This window comes from Bombina bombina, chromosome 3 (genome assembly GCF_027579735.1).
Source record: "Bombina bombina isolate aBomBom1 chromosome 3, aBomBom1.pri, whole genome shotgun sequence".
NCBI lineage: Eukaryota > Metazoa > Chordata > Amphibia > Anura > Bombinatoridae > Bombina > Bombina bombina.
In genome coordinates, this window is record NC_069501.1 from 226,178,012 (window position 1) to 226,197,843 (window position 19,832).

Genomic DNA, 19,832 nt, shown 5'->3' on the forward strand with positions numbered 1-19,832 from the left:
GAAGGGCTGAATGTTGTGACCATAGGGATGACAGTGTCTTCCGGTTGTTACCAAGAATACTCAAGGAGGTATATGCGGTTTATATTCAGCCAATAGGTAGCTCTAGTACATGGATTGTTCCATTTCTGTTAGCCCTCGGGGACCTACTGATTGAGGGAGCATGAAGAAAGTGTGATCTCGTTCCATGGTTTAGAGACACACTTGTTTTTTATTAATATTTCTTGCATTAACACATAGGTCAGTTTGCTATATATGATCCGTTTTATAATATTGTCAAGATTCACATTTGGGCTATTTATATGGTATAGCCCCTTGTTATTTGCACATGGTCCCCAGGGATTGGAGTGGGGGAGGGGCCTTCATAAAAGTTTGTATATTTGGGTTGTCAGAAGAAGGGACACTTGAGGTCCCGAAACGTCACAAATAAAAATTGTTAACACAGATATTCGAAGTCCAGTGAGTGATTCACTTCATTTTTATATATATATATATATATATATATATATATATATATATATATATATATATATATATATATATATATATATATATATATATATATGTGTGTGTGTGTGTGTGTGTGTGTGTGTGTGTGTGTGTGTGTGTGTGTGTGTGTAATCCAGCATCCACTCCTGGTGCCTGCTTAAAATGGAAATAGCACGGTCCTCCAAGGCATAAATGACACAGCCATGATAAATTTAAACAGTCAGTTTTATTTTCACTGCAAGTGCAGATAACAGAAATGTGTTTTATAGCAGTTTAGTACACTTAATACTATAAACAAAAAGCGGAGCTCTTACTAACATAAGTTTACATCACTTACTGAATCGAGGTAAACTAAACAAAAACATGCTCAACTCACTTTATCAGCATTTTTCAGCTCAGCTGCAAAGTGTCTCTCTCCAAGTCAGAAACACTCTGGATGCTCTCTCTCTCTCTCCCCACCTAGCAGCTGGAGAATAAATTACCCTCCTTTAATTAAACACAGGTGAGGAAAAATCCCTTCCTGATTGCTCCCTCTCAGCTATGTGAAAACTGAGGAATGGAACACTGGCCTGCCCTCTCTCCAGTGTTCCACCCCAGGGAACCAAAAACACAGTAGCTTAATTCCTAGCCACATTTTATACAATACATTTATCTGGGGTTTAAAAAACTGAATACACATTTCAACATAGTAGGAGAAATCTAAACCTGATCACTCACAATTCCCTGTGTTCTGTCACACGTCCTCCCCCAGCTCAGACCTATTGGGGTGAGTGGCCTCAGACCACAAATAATGAACTTGAGAAAGACCATCTTTGTTTCCTTGTTCTTTGCCAGCCCTATGCTCTATAGTATAATTAAAAGGTTGCAGACTAAGCAACCACCTGGTCATTCTGGCATTTTTTTTCCTTATTTTGCCTCATCCATGTTAACGGAGCATGGTCAGTAATTAGTTTAAACTTTCTCCCAAGAAGGTAATATCTAAAAGCTTCCAAAGCCCATTTGATGGCTAAACATTCTCTCTCTACTACAGAGTACATCTGTTCATGGGAATTCATTTTTCTACTTAAGTACATAACTGGGTGCTCTTCTCCTCCATACTCTTGAGAAAGTACTACTCCCAAACCTACATCAGATGCATCTCTCTGTACCACAAATTATTTAGAGAAATCTGGAGCCATCAATACTGGGTCAGCACACAATGCCTCTTTCAAAACACAAAATGCATGCTCTGCTTCAGGGTTCCACTTCACCATTACAGAACTTTTAACAAAGGGTTAGCAATAGTAGCAAAATTTGGGATGAACCTGCAATAATACTCTGTTATTCCCAGAAATGACCTTGTTTCTTAGTCACCGGATGTGGCCAACCTGAAATAGCCTCAACTTTACCCTGTTGTGGTTTAAGGAGCCCCCTACCGATTGTATAACCCAAATATTTTGCCTCTTCTAATCCTAGAGAGCATTTTCGGTGTTGGCAGTTAACCCTGCAGCCCATAGTGCATCCTCAACAGCCTGAACACAGGGAAGATGTGTTTTCCTGTCTGCACTGTGAATTACCACATCATCCAGATAGAGAGCTGCATATGCTCTATGAGGCCTAAGTATTTTATCCATCATACCCTGAAAGGTGGCAGGAGTACCATGCAAACCAAGTGGCAACACTTTATATTCAAATAGGCACTCAGGTGTATAAAATTCTGTTTTCTCTTTTCTGTCTGTCTGTGGGACCTGCCAGTAACCTTTAGTCAGATCTAAGGTGCTTAGATACCTAGATCTACCTAATCTCTCTATTAGCTCTTCCACTCAAGGCATAGGGTAAGCGTCAAATTTGGAAATATCATTCAGCTTGCGAAAATCATTACAAAACCTAATTTCACCATTCGGCTTAGGCACCAAAACAATTAGGTTTCTCCACTCACTTTGTGAAACCTCTATTACTCCCAACTTAAGCATCTTTTTGACCTCTGCACTGCCCCTCTTCTGGCCTCAGGTATTCTGTATGGCTTCAAATTAATTATTTTCCCAGGTTCTGTAATTATATCATGCATGATTACATTTGTTCTCCCCGGTATTGGGGAAAAAACATCTGTTTTTAGACACAAATTCTATCACTTTCTGCTTCTGATGGGGAGCTAGCGTCTGCTATGTATACCTCAGGAATTCTCAACTGTAGCATGAGTTAATTTATCTTTTATTATTGTCAAGACCTCTCTGTCTACCCATGGTTTAAGTAGATTTATGTGATAGATCTGTTCTGGGTTTCTTCTTTTTCTACCAGGTTGACTCACTTTATAATTAACATTATTGACCTGTTCAATAATCTCATACGGACCTTGCAAACTTGCCAGGAATTTACCTTCAACTGTAGGTACCAGAACTCTATCTCCAGGTTGGAAAACCTTTAGCATTCTTATTATAACTGGCTTCCTGAGCTCTTTTTGCTTTCTGCATATTTTCCCTTACTATTGACATTATAGCTTCCATTTTTCTTGCATTTGTGCTACATGCTCTATAATACTACGGTGAGGTGTCGTTTCCTGCTCCCATGTTTCTTTCGCAATGTCAAGTATTCCCCTGAGATGCCTACCGTATAACAATTCAAAAGGTGAAAAAACCTGTGGATGCTTGAGGTACTTCCCTAATGGAAAACATAAAGGTACGGTAACAAAACAATCCCAGTTCTTTTCATCCTTGTCTAACACTTTACGCAACATGCTTTTTAGAGTTTTATTAAACCTCTCAATTAACCCATCAGTTTGGGGGTGATACACAGATGTTTTTAATTGTTTAATATTAAGAAGTTTACATAACGTTTTCATAATTTTGGACATAAAAGGGGTTCCCTGATCCATAAGGATCTCCTTTGTTATGCCCACTCTGCTGAACATCATCATTAACTCCTAGCAATATTCTTAGAGGAGGTATTCCGCAAAGGAATTGCCTCAGGATAGTGGGTAGCATAGTCAACCACAACTAAAATATGCTCATGCCCCCTAGCAGACTTTAGTAAAGGCCCTACCAAATCCATTGCTATTCGCTCAAAAGGAACCTCTATAACAGGAAGAGGTATTAGTGGATTGTGATAACCTTTAAATGGAGCCTTCAACTGACATTCTGGGCAGGATTTGCAAAATCTCTCTATTGAAATAAAAATACCAGGCCAATAAATTGTGCAAGAACTCTTTCTCTGGCCTTTTCAATACCAAGGTGCCCCCCCTAGCACATGACTTTGGGCTAATTTCAAAATGGTATTTCTATAAGACTTAGGAACCAATAATTGCTTAACCTCTTCAACCCCCTTATTTTCTGCTCTATAAAGCAGGTTATTTTCACCTTAAAATATGGAAAACATAATTATTTTTCAGGATCTATGACAGTGCCTTCAATTACTTGAACATTTTCCCTTGCCACTATCAGAGTCGGGTCCTCCCATTGGGCAGCTCCGAAATTACAAGAATACCTAGATCCTCAAGTTCTATGTCTTCTCCAGAAGCATTACTCTTAGGGGGTTCTGCCTCATTGCCTAGACACACCAGAGGTGCCTCCTGGACACTGTCTGGTTCCCAATCAATATTGGAGAATGGAAAATTGGTTGCCATTCCTTCCACCTCCTGACCCTCCCCCAGGACTAATCCCAGGACCTACTGAATGTTTCTCCCACACTTGACAAAAGTGAAGAAAGTCTCTCCCCAATACTATATCATAGGGAAACACAGACACTGCCCCTACGCGACACTTAACTGTATCATTATCTGTGATAATTTCAACCTCAGCTGTAGGGCATGGGTGTGTGTCCCCATGTATAGAGACAATATCAAGCATTTGATCTCTATCTAACTTTTCTGGCTGAAGCAAAACACGTTTTACCAAAGTAACTTTTCTCCCTGAATCAAGGAGCGCTTGTGCACTCTTACCCTCCACATTCAGATCTTAAATGACTAGAACATACAGCACTGGAAACAAGACATTTTGGTGCAGGTTAACATTGTACTATGTCTGTCCCTTGCACCCATAATACATTGCATAGGCTCCTCCCGCCGTGTACAGTTACATGCAATATCCCCTGACTCTTGACATTTAAAACACCTTATTTGTTCATCAGTTTAGCCTCTTGGCCATAATGGTTCCCTAGGGAGCCATTTCCCTCCATAGTCATTTTGTTCCTGGTTATGAATAGACCTCTGTGCTTCTGTTTTTCAACTTGTTTTTTTTAGAAGGCAGCTTTGATTTAGGTTGAGGATCATTGCTGTGCAATTCCTTAGCTGTCAAATATCTCTCAACCAGGCTCATCATTTCTTCTGGGTCTTTAGGATCCCCTTGACTGACCCACTGTCGAAGTCCAGATGGCAGATTTATGAGAAATTGATCCATTACAACCATTTCTATAACTTTTGTGGCTGCATTAATGTCCGGCTGCAGCCATTTCTGAACAAGTCTCAGCAGTTCATACATTTGGGCTCTTGTAGGTTTTCCCATCTCCGACATCCAATTGCTAAATCTTTGGGCACGAATTGCAGGTGTTACTCCCAAGCGTGTAAGAATTTCAGTTTCTGATAAACTTGAGCTTGGCTGTGAGACAAATCCTCATATGGTTTCTGGGCTTCTCCACTAAGACATGGTGCGAGTAGCCCTGCCCACTGTTCAGGTGGCCACTTTTCTCTAGCAGCAATCCTCTCAAATGTTGTGAGGTAAGCCTCAATATCATCCGTCTCTGACAACTTATGCCGAAAGTAATTTTCTTGGATATAGCGCCCCCTATCCACAATGGGGGTAGCTACAAAAGGCTGTAGGACTTGCTGCAATACATTAACCAATGTAGCTCTATCCTCTCGCTAGGCATCCATTATGCTGCTTACTTGTCCAGTCAAGCGATTTGTCTCCTGCTGTACAGTAGTTGCTTCAACAAAGCTTTTACCAGCTCCTCCATTTTGTAAAGTTTCTCCTCTTAGAAGCAACAGGTAACACCAAGGCAGGTAATGTCTAAAAGGCACAGTGTCACTTTTATTTCCAACAGTTAAAAGCAAAAGTTTTTTTAAGTGCAGCTTGCAGAAAACTTTTATACCCACTGACAATATTTGTGTTATGCCCACATTCGCCACCATATTGTAATCCAGCACCCACTCCTGGTGCCTGGTTTAAAGGAAATAGCACGGTCCTCTAAGGTATAAATGACACAACCTTGATAAATTTAAAGTCAGTTTTATTTTCACTGCAAGTGCAGATAACAGCAATGTGTATTTATAGCAGTTTAACACACTTAATACTATAAACAAAAGCCTAGCTCAGTTTGAGCTCTTACTAGCATAAGTTTACATCACTTACTGAATCAAGGTAAACTAGCAAACTCACTTTTTTATCAGCTTGTCTCAGCTCAGCTGCAAAGGGTCTCTCTCCAAGTCAGAAATACTCTGGAGGCTCTCTCTCTCTCCACCTAGCAGCAGGAGAATAAATTACCCTCCTTTAATTAAACACAGGTGAGGAAAATCCCTTCCTGATTGCTCACTCTCAGCTATGTGAAAACTGAGGAATGGAACACTGGCCCGCCCTCTCTACAGTGTTCCACCCCAGGGACCCAAAAACACAGTAGCTTAATTCCTAGCCACATTTTATACGATACATTTCCCTGGGGTTTAAAAACTGAATACACATTTCAACATAGTAGGAGAAGTATAAACCTGATCACTCACAATTCCCTGTCCTCTGTCACTATATATATAAATATATATATATATATATATATATATATATATATATATATATATATATATATATATATATATATATATATATATATATGAGAGAGAGAGTGTGTATGTATATATATATATATATATATATGTATGTATGTATATATATATATATATATATATATATTCTGAAACGGTGTAAATTGAACCGTTGTAAAACGAGGGCCACCTGTATATATAAATATGTGGACATATGTATTTATATATTTGTAGCTCCTAGTAGTGTATTGCAGCACCTTAGCCTACCTAGATATGCTTTTCAACAAATGATACCAAGGGAACAAAGTAAATATTATCATAGAAGTAAACTGAAAAATATCTTGAAATTACACTCACTGTTTGAACCATGAAGTTTAATTTAAACTTTTATGTCCCTTTAATGATTGGCAAAGCAGAAACTTTAAAGAGTACAAAGTAATAACTGATGTAGAGCTACTTTTGCCATTTTATTCATTAAAAGATGAATGTGAGAAACATTTGCTTGAAAAGTAGTACTTATTATAGTAAAAGTAAAGATGAATAAAGTCAATTAGAAAAAAAATGTAAATACAATTTCAAATGATTTCTGTTCATGTGCATAGGAAATTTTTCTTTTTTTAAATTCTGTAAATAGTGACATCAGGTGAGTCACCAAAGTAGGTTGTTATAAAGGCTGTAACAAAGTTATTTAACTAGTTATTATTGACAGGTAAGTCCCTAATGATTTAATAACTAGAAATGTGCCACCAGTTCACTAACAAAAGAGCAGGCAGGTAACTACAGATCAGTAAGCATGACATCAGCATATGAGAAATTAAGTCATTGAAGTAAAATTGTTGTATATCTAAACTCAATAGCTTTTGAAAAGCTGTAAATTCCAAAAAACAAATGTTTACATAGTTGTAAAACAAAAAGCCACAGCTTTTATCTTCTATAATATGCCGTACACTAAATCTTCTTCCTAAAAAGAAAATTCATGCCAAAAGTTAAAAACACGTTTATGTAAATAATGAAAACACTTTACATACATCTTATAGTATTTCACAGTATAATAGATACATATAATAAACTGCATACAGATGTATAATATTCCCACATCCCCAACTCCTATAGCTTTATTATTAAGCTGATTTTATCCGTTCTTTATTAACAATGGGGATCGCATACATAGCAAATATATAGGCATTCCATTGGAGCTTCATGAGCGTTCCATGGGAGTAACCTGTATTATAATGGGAAAACATTGCCGGGAGTTTCCAATTTTAAAATGGATTTCCTCCATCTTAAATGCACCTTTTCACCCATGACAGTCTCGCCAGCCTTTCTGTGGTGAGATAGCTAATCATAAGAAATCGACTGACTGTACCTATATAGTCTGTTATACGAACTGTTACTACACAGAAACCATTTTTTTTTGTTTGTTTTGCCCAGACAGTGATCCCTAATGTTTTTAAGAAAGGAACATCATAGCAACTTGAGATGTGCATGCGTTTTCAAACAAATGCACATTCATACCAAAAATTGGATTTTTGTTTTTGCAAAAGAAAGCGAATATATGAATTAATGCCCCAATGAAATTTAAAGAAAACAAAAAAAAAATACTGACAAAATTCATCTGTATTTATTTGTTTCCTTTAAACTGATTAATAAGGCTTAAAGGAACATGAAACCCCAAAAAATTATTTAATGATTCAGATAGAGAATACATTTTGAAACAACTTTCCAATATACTTCTATTATTTAATTTGCTTCCTTCTCTTGTTATCATTTGCTGAAAGGTTTATCTAGGCAAGTTCATGAGCAGCAGAGAAACTAGGTTCTAGCTGTTGATTGGTGGCTGCATATATATATATATAGTGATTGTGATTGGCTCACCCCTGTGTTCAGTTAGAAACTAGTAGTGCATTGCTGCTCCTTCAACAAATGATACCAAGAGAATGAAACAGATTATATAATAGAAGTAAATTAGAAAGTTGTTTAAAATTGTATTCTCTATCTGAATCATGACAGAAGAATGTTGGGTTTCATGTCCCTTTAATACTTAACTTAACGCACTCTGGAGAGCCCGCTAACCCAATCCTCTTCTTGCCAGGTCCCTGGCCTCGCTAAAAGGAGGCTTAGCGCTCTCAGAACCTAGGACCTCAACTAACTTTAGTGCAGGTCCTGGGAGTCAAACTGCTAAGCCTCCTGTTATCGCGGCCAGGGACCTTGCAAGAAGAGGATAGGGTTAGAGCGCTCTCCAGAGAGCGTTAGGGTAAGTATGTAGCTACAGATAAACTTTTCATCTGTAGCTTCGAAATATTTATATTTGTTTTAATCAAAACAAATGTAAATGTTTAACAAAAGTTCGATTTTCATTTAGTTTTATTAAAAAACGAAAATTGCAGGGAACAAATATTCAGGGAAACAAATTTCCTTGAATATTCTGAATGAAAATTTCATCCAAAACAAAAAAATCTTCCCTGCACATCCCTAATAAAAACAGAGGGTCAGCCACTTTTTTCATAACATCTTTTATAAAATATTGACCGAAACACAGATTGTGAGACTGGCGTGAGAAAAAAAAGTCAATTTCTCTTGGGTGTGAGGATCCTTTTTAATATCATTGAGAGGGATGATCATAGGTGGAAAGGCAAACAGGGGCAGCCATTATGGCCCTCACCCTCCTATAAATACCTAAAATGTAATATTTTATTTTGAGCTAACCATATTTCCAATATACTTCAATTAGTAATTTTGCTTCATCCCTTTGGCATTCTTTGTTGAAGGAGCAGCATTATATTACAGGAAGCTAGATGAACACAGTGGGTGAACCAATGACAAGAGGCATATATGTGCAGCCAACAATCAGCAGCTAGCTCACAGTAGTGCATTGCTGTTCCTCAGCCTACCTAGGTATTCACTTCTACAAAGGATACCAAGAGAACAAAGCAAATTAGATAACAGAAGAAAATTGGAAAGTTTTTTAAAGTGGTATGCTGTATTTGAATCATGAAATAAATATTTTGGGTTTCATGTCCCTTTAATCCAGATTTGTTGCTTGCCACAGTTAGTAAGTTATAAACATATTCTTTATTCTGCAGTTCCTTGTGGCAGGATTAGGTTTGTAAAAATGTTAGCATTGGAAAACTCTTAGTTTTCAAACTTAAAGGGATAGTCTAGTCAAAATTAAACTTTCATGATTCAGAAAGAGCATGCAATTTTAAGCTACTTTCTAATTTAATCCTATTATCATTTTTTCTTCATTCATGGTATCTTTATTTGAATGTAAGCTTAGGAGCCTGCTCATTTTTGGTTAAGCACCTGGGTAGCACTTGCTGATTGGTGGCTACATTTAGACACATTCTTGCTTTTTCAAATAAAGATACCAAGAGAACGAAGAAAAATTGCTAATAGGGGTAGATTTATTAACTGTTGGACATGATCTGCCCAACATCACTAAATACCAACAGCATACACTGACTACATTTAACATTGCACAAGCTTTTCTAGTGGAATGCTTGTGCAATGCCACCCCCTGCACATTCACGGCCAATTGGCCGTTAGCAGGGGGTGTTAATCATCCCAATCGGCATGATTGCTGTCCGCCACCTCAGAGGTGGTGGATGAGTTAAGGAGCAGCGGTTTTATGACCGCTGCCTCTTAACTTATGTTTCTGGCGAGCAGAAAGGCTCGTGCGGAAACAGCTGCATTCACAGCTTAATAAATCAGCCCCTAGGAGTAAATTAGAAAGTTGCTTAAAATTGCTGCTCTATTTGAATCTCAAACGTTTAATTTCAACTAGACTATTCCTTTAAATTAATGGAAAATGGGGTGAAATAAATATTAAAAGTATAAAGCAAACACATAATTAAAGGTTCAATATCAACATATTAAAGTGTTTACTGTCCCTTTAAGAAGATTATAATTCTTAAATACACTAATGCTTTATGTGAATCTTTGAAGTAAGATAATGATGAAATAGAGAAAAATGATATGTGTCTTATGATCCCGTATGACAGGCTTCTTAACGATACAACAAGAGAGAGAGAAAAAGATTTTATAACATTTTGCCACAAGACCAACCTTAAAGTGACATAAAACATGTTGAGATCTGTGCATAATCTAAAAGGGCTAATTAAGTAAAATTTGTTTAAATATTTCTGGCAAGTATTTTAAAATAATTTTCAAAAATAAGCAAAATGACTTACATAGCTATGCTGTCTGGAGTAGTCTGATCCACCCCCCCTTATCAATGTTTAACATCAGGGCCGCGATCCGATATAAATCGTCGCCCGCAAAAGCCGGCAATGGCAAATTTTGCGCGGGTTTGGTATCCTATATACGGTGTAACTTAGAAGTTACGCGCGTATATTTCTGCCTTCGCCCGTCGTTTTTTGGCCCATAGACTGACATACAAAACACGCGCAGTTTGGTATCCAATATAGGGCGTAAGGACTTACGCGCGCAGATTTCAGAAAATCTACTCCATTCTCATCTCGCCACAAATTGCAGGCGCAGCAACCCTTGCACTGACTTAGAAACCAACGTAACTCTCTGAAGGCCTAACAAATGCATGCTTAACAACATACATATCAGCAGCTTGATCACAAATAGTTAACCTCTTCAAAGCATTTATTATTCCTGCCCCTGCAAGTGTGTCAAACCAATCACAAAGGGGTGCATCATTGGGCACAAGGGTGCATCATGGGGCACAAGGGGTGCATCATTGGGCACAAGGGTGCATCATGGGGCACAAGGGGTGCATCATTGGGCACAAGGGTGCATCATGGGGCACAAGGGGTGCATCATTGGGCACAAGGGTGCATCATTGGGCACAAGGGGTGCATCATGGGGCACAAGGGGTGCTGGAAGCCCTACAATCCCCTGTTGTTCCATCTACACATGCTGATTCTATAGTTGCTGCTGAGGTCCATGGCCATGGTGCTGCCCTTGCTGCAGCTGGTCATCGAATTACATACTGTGGATTTCCACTGCATGTAAGTGAAACTACTACATCCCACCCCCATTCCCTTAACCACCCTAATTACTGAAAATATATAATTAGTTTAATTCATGTTTTGGTCACTATGATTTATTGACTATCATTTCGAGGAATTAAAATGGATGTTTATACCTTATGTTCACACTTTATATTTAGATATATATACCCATGGGCAGGGATAGGCAAGGTGTCCTTCACTAAAGGTCTTTAGCTTAGAAAATGTCCGCCACAGCCTTGGCTCGTGCCTATCCCTGACCATGGGTCAATTTCTATTGGATGTGAGAAACCTTGATTTACATCTTAAAAGTGAATATCACTATATGTACCCTTCATACACAACTATGTGATGTGGAACACTATTAGTTAAAAAAAAAAGGAATTTTAACTTGCTGCAGGATGCATTTTTATAGCATTTCCTTCTCCCCGGGGAGAAGGAAGTGCTATCAAAATGCATCTTGCAGCGAGTTAAAATTCCTTTTTTTAACTAATAGTGTTCAAAACCATTGTCTTATGCATAAGCACTCCAGCCAACAAATAAAGTCTACCGACAGTAGGCATTTTACTGGCATCCCCCAAATATGTGTGCAGTGTGGTTGCACCCTTCTAGTTCTCAGAATAACTATGTGATGTGGTTTATAGAACATGAATATGTCATAAACATGATGATATTACCTTTTTTGGGCCATTTCCACACAGGCCCTATTATATGTTTCAAAAATATTAGTGTACTAAAACACCCCTCACATGGATGTGGATGACAATTATATGGTAAATAACAGAGGACAAGATTTAGGCTGAAATATAACAATATTTTTTATTTTTTAGGCTTCTTAGATGAGGGGTCTGAGGTGCCTGGAGTGGCTCTCCTGGTTCTCCTGGGTTGTGTGGATTCAGAGGATTCTGCAGGAGTGCTGGCCACAGATGAGAGGCTGGAGGCAGTGTCCTGCTGGTGTGTGAAATGCTCCACCAACACACCCAACAGTTGTTTTTGTTCCCGCCATCTGTTGTCAGTCTGCATCTGCATATTGGTTCTGGACTATACCATTTAAAGATGCTGCCATGTCCCGTTGCAGCTCAATGGAACGCTGGAGTAAAGTCTGTTGGCTCCTGTAAAACCTGCGTTGGTCTCTCTGCATTCTCTCGCAGCTTGCTGTGAGCCTCCTCTGGAGGGAAATGTATTCGTCACCCAGCTCAGAATACAGAGGCTCTCCAGGCTGTTGACCAGCAGGGATTCTAGGCACAGGTTCACCTCTAGCTGTTGTTGCATCTGGAACATCCTCAGCTTCTGCTGCATCGGGAACTATGACAGCTGGTGCTTCCTTGGGAACTATGACAGCTGGTGCTTCCTCTGGAACTATGACAGCTGGTGCTTGCTGAGGAACTATGACAGCTGGTGCTTGCTGAGGAACTATGACAGCTGGTGCTGCATGAGGAACTACGACAGCTATATGCTCCTCTTCATATGCTGGAGCTGTTCCAAGGGAAGCGGATGGTGGAGCTCTCCGGGTGGACTGGTAGTCCCATTGCCGACTGGTGTGTGACCACTCAGCCTGTCCAGTTTGTATGTCCTGTTAGTAAAAGTCCTGACTGGCCTGATATTGGGAGGGGGGGTAAAGACATCTACCCCTTGGGGTTGACTTGGCTCCCCCTCAAAACCAAAAGAATAGTCCTCCGGCCAGGGCTCCTCTTCCAATGTTGGTGGCATGACGTCTGGGTCCTCAACAGAGGCAATCCAACCCAGCTCATGCCTGGGAGCATACTGTTGATGGATTCTCTGGCCTGGTGGATGCGGTGGAGGCATTCTCTGGCCTGGTGGTTGCGGTGGCCTGGTGTTTGCGGTGGCCTGGTGGTTGCGGTGGAGGCATTCTCTGGCCTGGTGGTTGCGGTGGAGGCATGCCCGTTTGCACCCTGGTGACAGGAGGTTCTGTGGAGGAGTCAAATGATGAGAGGTATTAGTACAATCATATATATATATCCATGTGGGCATACAATGTACATTGATATATGCTAGGGCCTATACTCATTCTCATGTCAAACTCTATAACATGCATGTGCACATCGGGATTTGTGATATGAGGGATTTTAATATGCAAAGTATACATGTATGTGTTTCATACAATAGTTCTGTGTACATGGAGAAAATGTGTTCTTTAAGTGACACTATGATCACACAATTTCCTTTAGCCTGATGTAGGCGCATAACGTGCTTTCTTGAGCTAAAAGTATTGTGATGGCTATAGTGTCCATTTACTGAAAACTCTACATGTGGCTTGTGGCCTGTGTTACTCTGAGACATGTTAGTATTTAACTATTCCACCTCATATCCTGAATTTCAATGTGTTAAGTAGCATTAAATGGACATTAAACCCATTTTTATTCTTTCATGATTCAGCTAGAGCATGCAATTTTAAACAACTTTGTAATTTACTTCCATTAACTAATTTGCTTCATTCTCTTGATATTATTAGCTGAAAAGCATATCTAGATAGGCTCAGAAGCTGCTGATTGGTGGCTGCACATCAATGCCTCATGTGATTGGCTCACCCATGTGCATTGATATTTAATAAACAAAGAATAACAAAATAATGAAGCAAATTAGATAATAGAAGTAAATTGGGATGATCTTTAAAACTGTATCTGAAAAATGACATAAAAACATTTGGTTTAATGTCCCTTTAATGTGAAATGTAGATGTTTTTGTTAGTAGGCCAAATACCATGCTCCTCATTGTGTACATGAATGTGTGACATTAAAGGATGTTATATCTCAAATACATATAATACTGGTGTGTGGGATGTTACTCACCAGCATGCTTTGCTGATGTTGCAACCCCTGAGTCACGAGCCCCTGGAAGTCCACGGACTGCTGTGACGCTCAGGGACCTGCAAATGATCTCCTGCCTCTCATTATATTCCGCCTCCTGGGGAGGACCACCGCCTGTTCTTCTCGGGTACATGGCTTCTTGGCCCATTTTCTCCTTCACTCGCCTCTTGCAGTCATTCCACCTTTTCTTGAGCCCATCCACATTCCTCCTCTGCTGGGCCACACTGTTGACTTCCTCCTCGACCTTCGCCATGCATCTCTACGCCTTCGGGCAACTCCTTTGCCCTTCTCTTGGCCAAAGAGGGCAGTGTGGTTCTCCATGACGGCCTGGACTAGTGCGAGGTTTTCGGCAAAAGAGAAGTTGGGGCACCTCATGCGCTCCTCGTCCTGGGCTGCCTGGCTCCCTCCCTGGGATGTCCCTGGTGTGGGTTCCTCCCTATCCTCTCCCTCCTCCCCCCTTCTATCCCCATGTGCACCCTCTGTCCCTCTTTTAAGTGTGCCTGGTCTCGGGGCAGCCCCACTCCCATCATCCCTTCTGGCTCTCCCTCTCCCCACTCCACTCACTCCCTAACGGGGACCCTGCTGCTCCTCCTGTCCATAATCCTCTCCCTGCAACTCCCCTTCCCTCTTCCCCCCCGCCCTAGCTCTCCCTGTCATCCTCAAACTACACACACTCACACTCACTCCCACTTCAATCACACACAATCACAACCAAACACTCAGCCTATCACACTGTAAAAGATAAATACAATGTGTGAGGTGTTATAAAAAAAAGTGTTGTGTATTTTGTATATGTGTGTATGCAAAATGTGTGCAATATGTAAAAAAAAGTGTAAGTAAATGTACAGGCTTAACAATCCAACAATCCAACCTAACTAACTGAATGAAATGCTCCTCTCTCACTGCTCTTACCACTAATCTCTACTAACTGTAGTGTGCTGTAGCTCCATGAACCAACCAAACACACTAAAGAGCAGGCGGACAGGGTTATGGAGCAGCGGTCTTTAGACCGCTGCTTCATAACTTGTGTTTCTGGCGAGTCTGAAGACTCGCCAGAAACACGGCCCTTCAAGCTCCATACGGAGCTTGATAAATGGGCCTGAAAGTCTAATCAAAATTAAACTCTCATGTTTTAGATAGGGCATGCAATTTCAAACAACTTTCCAACTTACAAATATTATTAAATTTAGCTTTGTACTCTTGGTAATATTTGTTGAAAGATAAACCTAGCTAGACTCATATGCTAATTTCTAAGCCCTTAAAAGCTGCCTCTTATCTCAGTATATTTTGACAGTTTTTATAGCTAGACAGAGCTAGTTCATGTGTACCTTATGGATAACATTGTGCTCACTCCTGTGGAGTTACCAATGAGTCAGTACTTATTGGCTAAAATGCATGTCTGTCAAAAGAACTGAAATAAGAGGGCAGTCTGCAGAGGCTTAGGACCCCATTTTCTACGCTGTCAGTTTGCTGTTCATGTCTATTTTCCCACCAATATCTGTGCACAGATCAAAACAATGTACAAAGCAGTAAACCGTCTGCAGTTTTTCACTTGCGAGCATACTTGTCCGCTACTATACAATATTTTTTTTGGCCTAAAATGACATCGCTCACAATCAAACTCGCAATAATTCAAGACTACTAAAATATCAACTTTTCTCCTCGTAATATTTTCCACGCTGACTTTGTGGATTTTTCCTCGCCACCATTTAGGTGGTGAGCACAATACAAATCAACAGAGAGTCTGAGACTACTTCAAAGTCCAGCTGTATAAAAGTTGTACAATAGTGTAATACTATTTTAATCCATTTTAAAAGTACGTACGTCATTCTTCTATACATAACTGAGATCTACTTCTATAATCTTCAAAAAAACGCAGTTGTTATTAAACTAACATTTGCATTTTACTTCATATTGGCACAAAAGACTGTTAAAAAAAATTTGATTCATGATAATCTAATAAAATTTTTCCAGAGATACAATACTAGTTGATAACAATATACAAGTAAAACTGGTGACTACCCAGCATAATAAAAAAAAGCATAATAATAAGAATTAAAAATTTTTACCTCTAATGTCGCTGTCACAGTCATCTGCATCTCGCGTGATGAGCCGGGGCCTAGCCACTGTATCACTTTCTCTTTATAGTCAGTAAGGTCTGCAGGGTTTTTTTTTAATTTTCCTTGGCCAATTTCTGTTTTGACATTTAAATGCTTCTTTATTTGTTCTATGTCCTTTTTGCCGGGACCGTGGGCATTTACTGCATCGCTTTTTTTTTTGTTGCCAAATCAACTTTTTATGAGGTGTTTGCCTCATGCAACATCCGAATTGATAATCATATGATTCCAGGATCATGTCGTCAAGAACAACATTGTTTTTTGGTTTGGCAGGCTGAGATTCAGTTCCAGAAGAAGCCATAATTAATAATTATAACTTTATATAAAAGAATAAACAACCAAGGTTGAAAAAGATTGAAAAAAGTAATTCTGAGCCAGGAGAAAATAGTTGTTCTTATAACTGTCTGACTTTACTTCCTGTGACTATGATGTCTATGCACCTTGTAGGTCAATTAAGATGGATTGGCTTTAGAGTTCGACAGACTTAATAGTAAATTAGGTTAATTGTGGCAAGTGAGGCGTCAAAGTTATCAGTTGTCTGCAACCGCTAGCGGGGGATTAGAAGCTACATTTTAAGAGGTATTTCTTAGTACATACAAGTACCAGACTTCATGTAAATCCCTGCGAGCAACAGCGAGTTTATCCGCTTGTGAACTGGCGAGCCAATTGACATGGGGCCTTTAGATACACGGTAATCACAGAGGTAAAACGTATATTAATTTAACTATGTTGGTTATGCAAAACTCAGGGACTGAGTTATAAAGAGATTATCTATTTTTTTAAACAATACAAATTCTGGAGTAAATTGTCCCTTTAAATGATAAGTGTGGCCAGATTTGTGTGCATATTACAAGTTGAAATGAAAAAGTTAACAAGAGATAGAAATACTCAGGTGCTCTAACTGCAAGACTTTGGATATTGCAACCGCGCTAACTTCTCATCCTTGGACTTTAAACATTTAAACAAAACATCATTAAACTTCAACAGCAAATATGTATTACTCATCATCCAATGTCTATTTTATTTAAATCAGCTAGTAGAATATTTGTTTTTTTATTGGCTGATTTTAAAAAAAATAGAAATCCTTCTATTGGATGATTTAAAAAGTTTAAAAAAATCAGCCAATAGAACTACCAGGACACCCCTATAAAAGGGGGAGGCTTAGAGAAAAAAACGAGTGTGTTGTCAGACAGCATGCAGAGCAGATGCAAGAATAAGAGAAGCCACCGCCTTGGAGGAGCTGCCGCCACCATAAAGCAGCCACCGTCACCATGGAGGAGCCACCAACACCATGGAGGAGCTGCAGAGGACCAGAGAAAAAGTAGGACCTTTGTTTGTTTGTTTTTTAGGGCTGTTTTGGATTATTATTTTTTTTGCCTGGATTTTTTTATTTTTCCTGGATTTTTTAGGGTTTATTTATTCCATGGATTTTTTTTATTATTGCTGTGGATTACATCTGATGAAAAAAGAAGGGGACCCTTTGGTTTCTTTTTTAAGGCTTTCTTAGATTTTTTTATCCATGGATTTTTTATTTTTTATTATCGTTGTGGATTACATCTGATGAAGAAAAGAAGACTTTGGATGGTGAGTAATAAATATTTGTTGTTCATATTTAATGAAGTTTGGTTTTACTGTTTGTTATTATTTTTATTTGCTTTTTCCTGTTAGATTTTGTTTTAATGTGTGTTTATTTTTTGTTTCTTGATGGTTTTTGTTTTAATGTTTATTTTACTTTGTGGGAATTTTGTTTTAATGTTTGTTCACTTTGTTATTATTTATTTTGGTTATTTATTGTGTATTTTTTGTAATGTTTTGTTTACATTGTGGTTGTTGCTTGCTATGATTGTTCATTGTTATGTAATTGTGTGTAATGTTTTGTTTATTTTCTTTAGTTTTACTGTTGTGTTTTTATGATATGTTGTTTTAGGTTAAGTAACATACATAGTAAAACAGTAACATGGTAGATGAGGTTAGAAAAGGACAAAAGTCGATTGAATTCTACCAATATAAATTTTAATATACTTAAAATAAAAAATCCAGTTGATCTTAATTTAATCCCATTAAAAAGGTGACTCATTTAACACAAGCAATCATATCTCTGAATTCTGTTTCTAGCTAGAAAATTATGTAAACCATTTTTAAATGTATCTAAGGTATTGGCATTTACCACCTCTTTAGGTAATAAGTTCCACAATGTGATTGTTCTGTTGCTTGAGAAATGTGTTTTTTACACATTTTATATGTTTTTACTACATTAAACCTGTGATTTTAAGTAGTTCTTGAGTTTGCACTACTTATATTATTCACTTTTGGGAGCGCTCGACATCCTTAAGAAGCCCTGTCTTTTCTTTGGAACACCATCCCAGGGAGAAGTTTTGATTAGACAGCTGGTGTATTATATCCAGCCTGCTCTGTTTGCATGGATTCCACGTACAAGAATAAATGTGAGTACATTCTTCATATACTTCTGTCTGATACAACATTTGATATAAGTGTTTGATTGCACTATGGGAAGTCCCATGCTCTGTTTATATTGAAGGGTAAACATCAAGATTCCGTTTTCCTCGAATTGGAAGATACAAGTGCCCCTATCAGTCAGCTGGAGACTGCTTTTTCTGCAGTCATTCCAAGTGCATATTAATTTGTGAGTAAGAATTTGGCTGAAGCACAGACACATTGTATATTACTTTCAGCACTGAGATAACTACCCTATGAGGCTCTCTTCTTTATATTTCTTTCTGATCTCTTTTGCAAGTCCAATCCGCAAGAAGAGGAGCCAACTCAAAGACTTTTATCCATCTTGACCATAATATATCTATCAATATTTCATAAATATATATAAATATATATATATATATATATATATATATATATATATTTATATCTTTTTATATATATATATATATTATTTTATATATATATATATATATACTTTTTCATATATTGCTTGTATTAATAATCTTTTTTTTTTTTTTGCACTTATTCACTTTATTGTTCACATTTTTATATGTGCTAGGTTAGTTTTCAAATATTTTGCGCCCTCTGCTTTTTTCTAATTTTTTTAGAAATTAGCATATTTTAAATAATAGGTTGCCTGCTTATTTTAACTTCCAAAAGGTAAATGTTTTAATTTTTCAGTATTAAATCTCATATTCCATTTACCTGCCCATTCTTCTAATTTTTGTAGATCCCCTGTAAAGCAATTTCATCCTTCATTGACCTAATGACCTTACACAACTTTGTATCATCTACAAAAATAGAGATGTTGCTATTTAATCCTTGCTCCAAGTTAGTAATAAAAATATTAAAAAGAATAGGGCCCAGTACTGATCCCTGGGGGACTCCACTAATTACCTTTGTCCAATCTGAATATGATCCATTTACTACTACTCGTTGCTCACTGTCTTTTATCCAGTTATTTATCCATGAGCTAAATTTTTCAGCTATTCACAGTCTCCAATGTATAATCTTGTTTACACAAATATAATCATCAATATAATCCCTTATAATCCCTGCAAGTATCGTCCCCACTATTTATATCAGACTAACTGGTCTAAAGCTTCCTGGATCAGCAATGCTTCCCTTTATAAAAAGTGGCACCACATCAGCTTTACGCCAGTACTGCATAATGGGTCTTGAAAAATTAAAAGTAGAGGTTTGGTTATAACAGTGCTAAATTCCCATAAAAAGCTTGGGT